Raw genomic sequence first — 13,912 nt, 5'->3', positions numbered from 1 at the left:
TTGAGTTGTTTGAAGATCAAATGAGAAAATGTGTTTTTTAAAACAATAATAACCATTTATTTTTCAAAATATATGCAAAGATAGTTTTCAACATTTACCCTTGCAAAACCTTTGAGTTCCAAATTTCTCCTTCCCTCCTAAACAGCAAGCAATCCAATATAGATTAAACATGTGCAATTCTTGTAAACAGATTTCTACAGTTATCATGCTGCACAAAAGAGATCAGATCAAAAGGGGAAAAAAATTAGAGGAAAAAAAGCAAGAGAACAAATGACAAAAAAGGTGAAAATGCTACATTATGATCCACACTCAGTTCCCACAGTCCTCTCTCTGGGTGCAGATGGCTCTGTCCATCACAAGTCTATTGGCATTGGCCTAATCACCTCATTGTTAATAAGAGCTGGGTTCATCAGAGTTGATCATCACATAATCTTGCTGTTGCTGTGTACAATGTTCTCCTTGTTCTACTCACTTTACTTAGTATCAGTTCATGTCAGGCTCTCCCGACTCCAGACATGCAGTAATTTGAAATCATCCTGTTGGTCGTTTCTTACAGAACAATAATATTTCATAATATTCATATACCATAACTTATTCAGCCATTCTCCAATTGATGGGCATTCACTCAGTTTCCAGTTCTTTGCCACTACAGGTTGCATTTTAATGGTCTCTTTGAGATACAGACCCAGTAGAAACACTACTGAATTAAAGGATATGCAGTTTGATAACCCTTTGAGCAGAGTTCCAAATTGCTCTCCAGAATGGCTGGATCAGCTCACAACTCCATCTGCAATGTATTTAGTGCCTCAGTCTTCCCACATCCCCTACAACAATTATCCTTATCTGAGAAAACATATCAAGTACTTAGCACAGTGCTGGCACATAGCTATGTGATCCTGGGAAAGGGGAAGAAAACAAGCATTTATTAAGCATTTGCTAAGTAAGTTTCTGGGGAGGAATTTGAACCCAGATTTTCCTGATTCCAACACTAGAGTACTACCCACATATAGCATGGGCAATAAGATAATAATTATGTGTGTGAACATATTAATAGAAATATAATAGGAAATTAGAATGTAATGGAAGCTAGGATATAAGTGCATAAAAGGAATAGAAAGTGTTTTTTTAACCATTAATTGGCTAATTCAACCTCATACGTGGAACTACTCTGGACTTTTTATTTGTCCTGATAGTGAGGCAGACTAAGGATACTAGAATTTTATTATAAACATTAAGATAATCTTCCATCAAAGTTATCTGACTGGAGCAAAACATTCAGGATTTGGGGTTTGGGCTTGCAATGTAAGATAATGCTCTTAGATGTAAGATATATAAGAATATGATTAAAAAAAAAGAGCCAATATGACTACCCAATACCTCCTCACTTACTTCAAATCCAAGTAATTAGTCAGATAAGTCAAATGATATTCAAAGAATTGCCTAGTTCAATCTTATCATTGTGTGGTTGAGAACAATGACACTTAATGAAGTAAAATCACTTATCTAATTAGTTATTTAAAGAGACAGAAGTAGAAACCCTGTGGATCAACATCCAACTTTATAGTAAACCACACTGTCTCTCACTTAAGACCATCATTTACAGATTTCAGTTTCATACTACTGTCATAGTGGCAAGTCGGTAGAGAGTGGGGTTTCATTTGCCAGAGTGGTCTGCATGTCTCAGGATTTGGGTGCTGATCTCTCTCCATTCTGCTAGTGATCATCTTTGTTAAACTCGTCTACAGAAGAGCTGAAGAAAGGATCAGCTAATCTTTTGAACCCAGGTTAGGTCTATAAATTTACATTATCAAAATCCTAATCTGATTGCTCCTAATTCAGACTAGTTTGGTGTTGGTGAGGAAGAGAGGGAAAATGAAGTTTGTAGCAATGAAAAACCTGAATTATTTAATATTTTGGAGAAAATACATTTTTACTTATGTTACTGCATAATTACCAACACAAATAATTAATAATTAACACAAATCATTATTTACAAAGACATACAATAATTTGAACCAAACTAACAAAGCATTGACTAATAGAGACACTAGGGGATCAACTTTAATGAATAGATGAGACTAATATATAAATAGAACTTTATGTAATGTACATTTCTAAAGTGCTTTTCTTAAGTAGCAATCTTTATAGTATTGACTTCTTTAGCAAATCTTTTCTTCAGAAGTTGAGTCTTTACCTTCTAAGAGGATAAAGGGCCATGAATTTTGTGTTTTATGATTACGGGTATTTAAGGGGAACAGAGTGAGATAGTGGGAACAAGGCCCACCAAAATTCAGTCCTAATATGAAAGAGTAGACAGAATGTTATGAAAAGAATGTTATAAAAAGACAGAATTTAAGAGAGGAAGCCAGCCAATTCATATGAATTCTGAAATAGAATCTGAAACATTGGGGGATCTAAAGCTGGGGGAAGTTAGGGGTGAAAAATCTGTATAGATTAAGATAAGAAAGGATTGTGAAGGGAAAACATAAGGTGTTGGTGAAAGAGACTTTATTTCCCACAGTTTCTGCCTGAGACAATATCCTTATATGATGAAAGTTTGCCAGCCACATTTCTTCCTTACTCAGCCAAGTCTGTGCCACTGTGGGCCAGAAGCATAAACAGGACAGAGGTGAACTTTAGCCCAGTTCCCATCTGAAAAATAACAAGTTCTGAATCAGTGGAGTACATGCTAACAGTGTTTTATTTAAAATGAAAATGTTAATCACTAGGACTTAATGTTCCAAAAGCCTTCATTTTTTAAAAATGAAAACAAGCTTCTGTTTTCTTTCTTCACCTAATAGATTCTCCTGGAAAGCTTTTGGAAACTTCCTTAGGAAGGGACCTCAGAGCTCATCTAGTTCAACCCTTTCATTTTAAAGATTAAGAGGCTGAGGCTTGAAAAGGTTAAATGACTTTTTCAAAGTTACATAAGAAGTTGCAGAGCCCAGGCTTGAATTTAAGTCCTTTGGCTCCAAGGGACAGCTAGAGTATACAGTGCTAAACCTAAAGCTAGGGAGGCCTGAGGGCAGAACTGGCCTCAGTACTGAGTGAGCCCAAACAAGTCATTTAGATTCTGCTAACCTCAGTTTCCTCATCTGTAAAATGAACTGGATTAGGAAATGGTGAACCACTCCAATATCTTTGCCAAGAAAACCCCAAATAGGGTCACAAAGAGTCAACCACAATTGAACAACAGCCACCTCTGGCTCCAAATACATCCAGCATGCTTTCTGTTGTGCTGAAGACAATCTTAGAAAAAAATCATTTTCATTCAAGACATAATTATTGAACAACTTGCTTTTATACAGAGCATTGTATTAGTGTGGGGACCAAAAGAGATGTTGGCTTATAAGTTAGGAGGAGGAATATGACAATTACCTCAGTAATTGTACTACATAGCAGAATATAAGTGCTGTGAGAGCAGTACAAAGAACCATAAACTTTCAAATGAGGGAGAGATCAGATCTCATTAAAGGAAGCAGAGTAGGGGTGAAGGGAAATCAGCAAAAACTTCCCAGAAGAAATGATATGTGAGCTGCATCTTGCAGGAGTGGTATAGTTTTAAAAGATGGAAAGGAGTGAGCAAAGCATTCTGGAATAAGCTCTTCTAAAAGAGTCATAAATAAAAAGTCTTTGTGAACTTTGAGATGAGCTAGGGTTTGGAACTATTTCTCCTTTTTTTCTCTCTAAAAAAAATTGCAAGTTTTCTGTGTTGAGATCAAATGAGATAGTAAAGTACTTAGCATAGTACCTGGCACATATATACATGTTAGTTGGTATTGTAAGAGGTGTGACTTGTTCAAGATCACATAAGCAGGCAGGAAGAGCTGGGTTTTGAGCTGGAAATCTTTCACTCCAGTGTTTTCTATTCATTATATCTGCAATGTCTCATTAATCAAATGCCTTTGTTTATATAAATGATAGAATAGAGGAATTAAGGGATATACCCAAGTTATTAGATGGCTGAACAGCTGTTTGAACTCAGATATTCTGACTACAAATCCAATTTGAACATCAGTGAAGTTAAGATTGAAAGGCAATGACTGAGGCCAGTTTAAGGAGACCAGGTGGGCAAATCCTAAATTACTCAGATTGTTGTCTGGAACTAGAATTCCCATTTTCTTTTTAATTTTTTTTTTTTTACTTTATAGTATTTTATTTTTCTAATTACATTCATTTTTGTAAGATTTTTGAGTTCCAGATTTTTTCTGATTTTTTTCTCCCTTCCTTCCTTCTTTTTCTTCTTCCTGAGATTGCAAGCAATCTGATATAGGTTATATTTATACAATAATTTAAATTATATTTCCATATTACTCATGTGGTGGAAGAAAAATCAGAACAAAAGGGAAAAATCACAGGAAAGAAACAGCAACAAGCAAAAAGAGGTGAAATAATTTGCTTTGATTTTCCTTCAATCTCCATAGTTCTCTGTTCTGGATATGCATGGCACTTTCCATCCCAAGTTTATTGGAATTATCTTGGATCACTGAGAAAAGCTAAGTCTATCATAATTAATCATCATACAATCTTGCTATTACTATGTATAATGCAGAATTCCCATTTTCTTTGCACCATTGTGACAGTTGTAGGATGATATGTGAACAGCAAATTGAGAGAAACATACACTAAGCCAGACCACAGAAACTTTGGTTAGCTAATTAGAACCAATGACTTTGTGGTTGCTACATGGAAATTTTTCATCATGTGTGTTCTCAATAATCTTCCATACTGCCTTTGATATTTTTATATACTATTCTTTTACCTTGCAAATAAACTCTAGACAATGATGTTTATTGTCAATGTCAATGATTGTGTGATGGTAGGAGTAATTCATTTCAGCAACTGTTTCTTCAAAGTCTACCTTGTAACAAGCACTACATTAGTCACTGGGTATAGAAATGCAAAAATTAAATGATTCTTGCCCTCAAGGTACATTCTATCAAGGAAGACAACATATACACAGAAAAAATAAATACAAAATACATTAAAAGTCAATACATAATAATTTTAGGAGTACAAGAGCTAACAACTAAGAATCAAGAAAAGGCATCTTGTAGGAAATGGCACTTGATCTGAGGCATGGAGGAAGTTAGAGGTTCTAAGAGACACACAGTAAAGAGGGAGGGCATTCCAGGCATTGGAAGTTGTGTATAGTGTGCACAAGGCCTATAGAGGTAGGTTGGAGCCAGAAACTGAAGAATTTTAAATATCCATAAAAAAAGTTTATATTTTACCCTGGAGCCAGTAAAAAGTCACTAAAATTTCTTGAGAATGGGAGTAACAAAGATAAAATAAATTTTATTTGCAGAATCAACAGAATTGTTCAAGAACAACTTTAAATGACTAAGTCTTTAAACTATAAAGGACTTATGAAGGAAGATGCTATCAACATCCAGAGAAAGAGCTGATAATTAGAAGTATGTATACTATGGTTTTACATACATACATACATACATACACACACATATAATGGTAGCTTTCTCTAGGACAGGGTGGGGAGAGAAGAAAAAAAGTACACAGCAGAGAACAAAAGAAAACAGAAGGAATTACAGAAAAGCAGGGAAACTTTGTTACATAATTTTTCCCAAAAAAAGAAACAGTGTGAAATAGAAATTCATAGTTTTATAGTGAATCCTCTTTTTGTGTTGGATTGTATACATGGGGATGTTCTTTTTTTGGGGGGGGTCTTTTTGTATTTAAGGTCAAAATGACTGAAATTTAAATAAAAGGATAGATATAGCCGGTTCAGATTAGTGGTTTAAGACTTTCACTCCTGGCAGTTATGTGAAAGGTCAGACAGAGAAGAGACCAATAAGAAAGAAATATGATTACCAAAACAGAAAGCTTTTATAATAGTCCACATGAGAGGTGATGAGGATCTCAAATTGGCTTGTTGTTTTATAAGGAGAGGGAAAGGAATAGTTTGAGGAAATATTAAGATAGAACTTTCAAGATTTGGCAATTAATTAGACATAAGGAAGGTGTGAGTGAAGAAGAAGTGATGAGAAAAATGGTGATAAGAAGTGAAATGGAGAATAAATATTCAAATCAGGTGACAAGATAGAGTAGCAGTGAAAAAGGAAGAAAACATGTAAGCCATTAGGAATATGGTGCATCTCTAGCCTAAGGAATCAAGCTATTTCAGGGACAAGAAGGTGCCTTAATTTGACTTTTAAAATCACTGAAGTTTAGATTGTGGTGAATCAGAAAGCTGCCAAAGAGAAGTATCCCTTAAACCAGTTCCAAGAAGGAGCATTTGTGTGAACTAGCAAGGTTCAAGGCAGGAACTTCTAGATGAACAAAGGGACTAAATTGTTGTATCAGACTAGCTCCCTGGAGGATCTCAGGACCAGCCTAAGTCCTTGGTCTTAGAAGAGGAGTGAAGAGGCGGGACTCACATAGATGGTCAAACATGGAGTCCATTTATTCCAAATTCTCTCTGTATTATATACCCTAATACCCTTATATAACCAAAGCAACGCTGTGCATGCGCTAAGTATACACTGCCACATAAATAATGTGCTATTGTATGTTGTTTACTACCTGGTTTCACTCTGCTTCAATCACAACACAGATTGTTACCACCCCCTGACTTCTCAGGAAGACTGAGAGCCCTTAGAGGAGATGGGGAGCTGAATCAGACATTATCAGCAGGTTCCCTCTGGGCTGAAGGGTCTTATACCTCACTCAGAGTTTCCTCATTGACTGTGAGGAATCACACAGGCAAGTTGTTTTTTTTTTTTTTTTTTTTTTTTTTAAATTTTATTTTATAATTATTACATTTTTTGACAGTACATATGCATGGGTAATTTTTTACAACATTATCCCTTGCACTTACTTCTATTCAGATTTTTTCCCTTCCTCCCCCAACCCCCTCCCCCAGATGGCAAGCAGTCTTATATATGTTAAATATATTACAGTATAATTTAGATACAATATATGTGTGTAGAACCGAATTTTTTGTTGCACAGGAAGAATTGGATTCAGAAGGTAAAAATAACAGTTTACATTCATTTCCCAGTGTTCCTTTTCTGGATGTAGCTGGTTCTGTCCATCATTAATCAATTGGAATTGGATTAGCTCTTCTCTATGTTGAAGAAATCCACTTCCATCAGCATACATCCTCGTACAGTATCATTGTTGTAGTGTATAATGATCTTCTGGTTCTGCTCATTTCACTCAGCATCAGTTGATGTAAGTCTCTCCAAGCCTCTCTGTATTTCTCCTGTTGGTCATTTCTTATAGAACAATAATATTCCATAACATTCATATACCATAGTTTACCCAACCATTCTCCAATTGATGGACATCCATTCATCTTCCAGCTTCTAGCCACTATGAAAAGGGCTGCCACAAACATTTTGGCACATACAGGACCCTTTCCCTTCTCTAGTAGTTCCTTGGGGTATAAGCCCAGTAGTAGTATGGCTGGGTCAAAGGGTATGCACATTTTGATAACTTTTTGGGCATAATTCCAGATTGCTCTCCAGAATGGTTGGATTCTTTCACAACTCCACCAACAATGCATCAGTGTCCCAGTTTTCCCACAGCCCCTCCAACATTCATCGTTATTTGTTCCTGTCATCTTAGCCAATCTGACAGGTGTGTAATGATACCTCAGAGTTGTCTTAATTTGCATTTCTCTGATCAATAGTGATTTGGAACACTCTTTCATATGAGTGGAAATAGTTTTAATTTCATCATCTGAAAATTGTCTGTTCATATCCTTTGACCATTTATCAATTGGAGAATGGCTTGATTTCTTATAAATTAAAGTCAATTCTCTGTATATTTTGGAGATGAGGCCTTTATCAGAACCTTTAACTGTAAAAATGTTTTCCCAATTTGTTACTTCCCTTCTAATCTTGTTTGCATTAGTTTTGTTTGTGCAGAAACTTTTTAATTTGGTGTAATCAAAATGTTCTATTTTGTGATCAATAATGGTCTCTAGTTCTCCCTTGGACACAAACTCCTTCCTCCTCCACAAGTCTGAGAGGTAAACCATCCCATGTTCCTCCAATTTATTTATGATTTCGTTCTTTATGCCTAAATCTTGGACCCATTTTGATCTAATCTTAGTATGTGGTGTTAAATGTGGGTCCATGCCTAGTTTCTGCCATACTAATTTCCAGTTTTCCCAGCAGTTTTTGTCAAATAATGAATTCTTATCCCAAAATTTGGGATCTTTGGGTTTGTCAAAGATTAAATTGCTATTTTTATTCACTATCTTGTCCTGTGAACCTAACCTATGCCACTGATCAACTAGTCTATTTCTTAGCCAATACCAAATGGTTTTGGTGACTGTTGCTTTATAATATAGCTTTAAATCAGGTACACTTAGACCACCTTCCTCTGACTTTTTTTTCATTAGTTCCCTTGCAATTCTCGACCTTTTATTCTTCCATATGAATTTTGTTGTTACTTTTTCTAGGTCATTAAAATAGTTTCTTGGGAGTCTGATTGGTATAGCACTAAATAAATAGATTAGTTTGGGGAGTATTGTCATCTTTATTATATTCGCTCGGCCTATCCAAGAACATTGAATGTCTTTCCAATTATTTAAATCTGACTTTATTTTTGTGGCAAGTGTTTTGTAATTTTGCTCATATAATTCCTGACTCTCCTTTGGTAGATATATTCCCAAATATTTGATACTATCGACTGTTATTTTGAATGGAATTTCTCTTTGTATCTCTTGCTGTTGGATTGTGTTGGTAATGTATAAAAATCCTGAGGATTTATGTGGATTTATTTTGTATCCTGCGACTTTGCTAAAATTCTGAATTATTTCTAATAGCTTTTTAGCAGAGTCTTTGGGGTTCTCTAAGTATACCATCATGTCATCTGCGAAAAGTGACAATTTGATTTCTTCATTTCCTACTCTAATTCCTTGGATCTCTTTCTCGGCTCTTATTGCCAAGGCTAGAGTTTCTAGTACTATATTGAATAGTAATGGTGATAGTGGGCAACCTTGTTTCACTCCTGATCTTACAGGGAAAGGTTCTAGTTTATCACCATTACATATGATGTTTACTGAAGGTTTTAAATATATGCTCCTTATTATTTTAAGGAATAGTCCATTTATTCCTATACTCTCAAGCGTTTTTAGTAGGAATGGATGTTGGATTTTATCAAATGCCTTTTCTGCATCTATTGAGATGATCATATGGTTTTTATTAATTTGATTATTAATATGGTCAATTATACTAATAGTTTTCCTAATATTAAACCAGCCCTGCATTCCTGGTATAAATCCCACTTGGTCATAGTGTGTTATCCTGGGGATGATTTTCTGAAGTCTATTTGCTAATATCTTATTTAAGATTTTAGCATCAATATTCATTAAGGAAATTGGTCTATAGTTTTCTTTCTCAGTTTTCGATCTACCTGGTTTAGGTATCAGTACCATGTCTGTCACACAGGCAAGTTGTAATATCACACAGGCAAATAGTAATATAACAAACAATATGAATAAACAAGATACTATAAAAGACTTCCATGAGTCCCAGAAAGAAGGTATAGAAAGTAACTATTGCTGGAACTCTGTCTTCCCAGAAATCAGCCGGAGTCAGGCTAATCAAAAGTCTTTATTCTTGGTCTCTTGAGGTTGCTGTTAGGGGATTAGATCTAGTAATCTCCATACCACCTTCCTTTGTCTTTACCTCCATGAGAATGCCTCAATTTCCTCCTCCTACTCCACCCACACATGTCATTTCCCCTTCTTTGTCCCACCAATCAAGTCAGCACAGAATAGTTGGGGAGGGTCAACCTTCAAACATGTTAATAGAGAATTTTCCAATTGGCAATTAGTCTCACATGCTCCATTATCCAAGTGCATTTGCTCAGTTGTAGCCCTTTACAAACTATAAATTCACAATCACACATATATCTCCTTTAGCACTCAATAGATAGTCCAAAGCCAATCTATTGTCCAACACTTCATGTGTCAGGGAATCCAATGATTCCTGCAGGTTTTGAAGTTCTGCATAAGTCTGATTAACAATTATTTTTGAGGCTCATGAGTCAATTTCCAAACACATAGAGTAGTAATAAGGGGAAATTTTATATCTTCAGAGGCTTACTTAAATAAAATAGAGAAAGAGAAGATCAATAAGTTGGGCTTGCAACTTAAAAAGCTAGAAAAAAGACCAAATTAACCCCCCAATTAAATACTAAAGTTGAAATTCTAAAATTAAAAAGGAGAAATTAATAATATTGAAAGTAAAAAAAAGACTATTGAATTAATAAATAAAACTAAGAGTTGGTTTTATGAAAAAACCAATAAAATGGATAAACCTTTGGTAAATCTGATTAGAAAAAGGAAAGAAGAAAATCAAATTGTTTGTCTTAAAAATGAAAAGGGAGAACTCACCACTAATGAAGAGGAAATTTGAGCAATAATTAAGAGTTATGTTGCCCAACTTTATGCCAATAAATTTGATAACCTAAGTTAAATGGTTGACTACCTCCAAAAATATAGGCTTCCCAGATTAATAGATGAATAAGAAATTTAAAATTTCATATTAGAATTATAAGCTCACTCAAATCTAACAGGCCTGAGCTTCCAAATTATGGGAACTTGACTGTTCCATGAACTCTGTATATTTTTGACACTAGATACTAGGAACTAGCTATTCCTAGAGATGTTTATGCTCCAGAGAGGAGTGGCTCCCTCCCTGAGCATAGGCAATTAATAAAGAACTGTCAAGATGCAGACGATATGGAACGAGTCAACTAGTGAAGCCCTCCTGTACCCTGCACCTGCACAGGTGTATGTGCCAAACCCTTATATAATTTTTTGGCAAAAAGCCTTCTTTGTCTAAAGACATATAAAAAGTCAGCGTCCCATACTATGACAGAGCCTCACCTGTGAAGGGATGCCTTGCATGGGAAAATCTTTACACAACTCAAGTTGAGAAGGCTAAAAATGAGGGGCTCCCAGCCGTTTGAAGTTCTTGCGGGTTCCCTTGAGTTGGTGATGTATTCTCTTCTTCTATCTGCTATAATTGTCATGTTGTTAATTGTTCTTATTTCTATTTGTTTTGTTGTGTAAATCTAAATTGTCTGTACCTTGTCTTATTTGATTAAAACTTTTTACTTTTACTTTTTAACTGAGCTTGAGAGCGTCATTTATAGGAGCGAATCCGAACTTTTCTTTAAAACCATAATACAATAGAGGAGGAAATAAATTGCTTAAATAGTTCCATTTCAGAAAAAGAAATAGAACAAGCTATTAATCAACTTCCTAAGAAAAAATCCCCAGGACCAGATGGATTTACATGTGAATTCTGCCAAACATTTAAAGAACAATTAACTCCAATGCTATATAAACTATTTGAAAAAATAGGGAATGAAGGAGTCCTATCAAATTCTTTTTATGATACAGACATGGTACTGATACCTAAACAGGTTGGCTGAAAACAGAGAAGGAAAATTACAGACCAATCTCCCAATGAATATTGATGCTAAAATCTTAAATAAAATATTATCAAAAAGACTATATAGAAAATCACTACCAGGATAATACACTATGACCAAGTAAGATTTATACCAGGTATGCAGGGCTGGTTCAATATTAGGAAAACTATTAGTATAATTGACCATATCAATAACCAAATTAACAAAAACCATATGATCACTTCAGTAGATGCAGAAAAAGCATTTGATAAAATCCAACATCCATTCCTATTAAAAATGCTTGAGAGTATAGGAATAAAAGGACTTTTCCTTAAAATAATAAGTAGCACCTATTTAAAACCATCAGTAAGCATCATATGTAATGGGAATAAACTGGAACCATTACCAATAAGATCAAGAGTGAAATAAGGTTGCCCACTATCACCATTACTATTCAATATTGCTTTAGAAATGCTAGCTTTGGCAATAAGATTTGAGAAAGAGATTAAAGGAATTAGAGTATGTAATGAGGAAACCAAATTATCACTCTTTGCTTAGAGAACACCAGAGATTCTACTAAAAAGCTATTAGAAATAATCCACAGCTTTAGCAAAATAAACCCACATAAGTCATCAACTTTCCTATATATCACTAACAAAATCCGAGTTACAAAGAGAAATTGCATTTAAAGTAATTACTGATACTATAAAATATTTGGAAATCTATCTGCCAAGGGAAAATCAGGAAGTATATGAGCAAAACTACACACAATAAAGTCAGATCTAACCTAATGGGAAAATATTAAATGCTCTTGGATAGGGCGAGCAAATAGAGTAGTTTAGGTAGTATTGTCATCTTTATTATATTTATTTAGTGCTATGCCAAACAGACTCCCACAAAACTATTTTAATGACCTAGAAAAAAATTACAACAAAGTTCATATGGAAAAACAAAAGGTCAAGAATTTCACGGGAACTAATGAAAAAAAAAATCAAATGGAAGTGGCCTAGCTGTACCAGATCTAGAATTATGTTATAAAACAGTGGTTATCAAAAATATTTGGTACTGGCTAAGAAATAGACTAGTTGATCAGTGGAATAGGTTAGGTTCAAAGGACAAAATAGTCAATAACTTTAATAATCTAGTGTTTGACAAACCCTAAAGATCTCAGCTTTTGGGACAAGAATTTATTGTTTGACAAAAACTGTTGGGAAAATTGGAAATTAGTATGGCAGAAACTAGGCATTGACCCACACTTAACACCACATAAAGAATGAAATTATAAATAAATTTTAAAAATATAGGATAGTTTACCTCTCAGACCTGTGGAGGAGGAAGGAATTTATGATCAAAGAAGAACTAGAGATCATTATTGATCACAAAATAGAATATTTTGATTATATCAAATTGAAAAGTTTTTGTATAAACAAAACTAATGCAGACAAGATTAGAAGGGAAGCAATAAACTAGGAAAACATTTTTACAGTCAAAGATTCTGATAAAGGTCTCATTTACAAAATATATATGGAATTGACTCTAATTTATAAGAAAACAAGCCATTCTCCAATTGATAAATGGTCAAAGGATATGAACAGACAATTTTCAGATGGAGAAATTGAAACTATTTCTAGCCATATGAAAACATACTCCAAGTCATTATTAATCAGAGAAATGCAAATTAAGACAACTCTGAGATGCCACCTGACAACCTGTCAGATTGGCTAGAATGACAGGGAAAGATAATGCAGTATGTTGGAGGGGATATGGGAAAACTGGGACACTGATACATTGTTGGTGGAATTGTGAATATATCCAGCCATTCTGGAGAGCAATTGGGAACTATGCTCAAAAAGTTATCAAACTATGCATACCCTTTGACCCAAAAGTGTTATTAGTAGGCTTATATCCCAAAGAGATACTAAAGAAGGGGAAGGGACCTATATGTGCAAGAATGTTTGTGGCAGCCCCCTTTGTAGTGGCCAGAAATTGGAAACTGAGTGGATGCCCATCAGTTGGAGAATGGCTGAATAAATTGTGGTATATGAATGTTATGGAAGAAATGTTGTTCTGTAAGAAATGACCAGCAGGATGATTTCAGAAAGGCCTGGAGTGACTTATATGAACTGATGCTGAGTGAAATGAACAGGACCAGGAGATCATTATATACTTCAACAACAATACTATATGATGATCAATTCTGATGGACGTGGCCTTCTTTAACAATGAGATGAACCAAATCAGTTCCAATAGAGCAGTAATGAATTCAACCAGCAACACCCAGTGAAAGAACTCTGGGAGATGACTATGAACCACTACATAGAATTCCCAATCCCTCTATTTTTGTCCGCCTGCATTTTAGATTTCCTTCACAGGCTAATTGTACACTATTTCAAAGTCCAACTCTTTTTGTATAACAAAATAATTATGGATATATATATACACACATACATACATATATTGTACTTAACATAAATTTTAATATATTTAACATGTATTGGTCTACCTGCCATCTGGG

The sequence above is a fragment of the Sminthopsis crassicaudata genome, chromosome 2, assembly GCF_048593235.1.
Source record: "Sminthopsis crassicaudata isolate SCR6 chromosome 2, ASM4859323v1, whole genome shotgun sequence".
NCBI classification, from domain to species: Eukaryota; Metazoa; Chordata; class Mammalia; order Dasyuromorphia; family Dasyuridae; genus Sminthopsis; species Sminthopsis crassicaudata.
This window is presented reverse-complemented; position numbering follows the sequence as displayed.